Source organism: Felis catus, chromosome C1 (assembly GCF_018350175.1).
Source record: "Felis catus isolate Fca126 chromosome C1, F.catus_Fca126_mat1.0, whole genome shotgun sequence".
Classification (NCBI taxonomy): domain Eukaryota; kingdom Metazoa; phylum Chordata; class Mammalia; order Carnivora; family Felidae; genus Felis; species Felis catus.
In genome coordinates, this window is record NC_058375.1 from 161,751,453 (window position 1) to 161,752,808 (window position 1,356).

Sequence of the window (1,356 nt, forward strand, 5' to 3'; positions counted from 1 at the left end):
GGTAGATACTGGAGACAAGTTCAGAGTTTTATCCTGTTGACCAGCAGTTTACGTTCCTGGCCAGGACCAAAGGCTAGGATTTTAGCAAGAAACGACACTCTGAGCCTCGACTTGGACAGCAGCAAGATCTTTGACTTTGGGTACAGAAGGGTTGCTGCACATTTTCTTCCTTTCCTCCCCATTTTCCTTTCTTCTTTTCTTTATCATTCTTTCTCTCCTTTTTAGCATTTCAGTTATTTTTAGTTAAAGAAAAACAGCCTTTTCCAAGGGTGACAAATTGAACAGAAGGAAGCACGGTGTGGGCTGCTCAGAGCACTTGCTTCAGGATCTGGAGGCGAAGAAAGAAGGCCCTCCCAAGAACTCAGGGTGATTGGCCAGCAGAGGGATGACTTTGATGACTTTGGTCACTGGATTTGTCGAAGTAGGCTCTAAAGGTGATTTTCACCTGTGAGTTTGTTGACATGATTAATATTATAATTCTTGGAGGCTATTCAATTAAGGAATGATGCAGGAAGCCAAGAGCGTGGATTCAGTTGGATTCTGAATCACACTCAGGAAATCGTCTTAATCTGGTATAACCATAATTTCATTTTTCTTGGGGCAAATTCAAAGGAAGTTGAGGTCATTCTGGGGGTCAATTTCATGCATGGTGCTCCGGGCATTTAGGTGAGGTTGTGCATGAAGTTGGCATACTGTGCGGTGGTGGGATTGTCCATGGTGCTCTTGATGGGAAGGCCTGTCCTCACCACCATGATTCCCTGTACTCCTTTCTTTCTCTGAAGTGGCTTCAGTGTCTCCTCTACCTCTGCCATCTCCCACTGATTGGGTAGTTCTGTGACACTGGCACTCAGCCGCTCATTCTCTTTCTTTTAAAAAATTATCAGTTCTAAAAACAGATCCCTTTATCTCCCTGTTCGATCAGTAAAAAGCATCGGATAAAAATGGAATCAGTTAACTAAAACATTAATTCTATTGCTAATGTAGCGAACAGCACACGCTACTTGTTCAGTGTTGGTGTTCTGCAGTATGTATGGTAGTACTGTGGGGTCTCCCTGGGAGATGAACCCCCAAACATGCACAGACACAGAGTTCTTCCCCACTTTTCCCCCTCCCCCTCCCCCTCCTCCTCCTCCTCCTCCAGCCTGCTGAGGGGTAGAGGTGTTGAAGGAGAAGTTGCTAGCTCTTTTGCTTAGGATTTCTCACCTTACTCCAGCTTGGAGGGCCCCTTAGAGACCCTGGGCTCTGAAGGGATGCATTTCTTATATTTTTATCAGCTTTCACTTAGCTACTGCATTAGATTACAACATTCTTTGTAGCAACATTAAATATCAGAATAAAAATGATTTTCAAAAATAC

The 1,356-nt window shown here is 44.0% G+C and overlaps 1 pseudogene; it reads right to left on the reverse strand.

Annotated features, from left to right (window-relative positions):
* Window positions 1-495: 495 nt before the first annotated feature.
* On the reverse strand, window positions 496-812 carry LOC109503045 (annotated as a pseudogene).
* Between the last annotated feature and the right edge of the window lie 544 nt (window positions 813-1,356).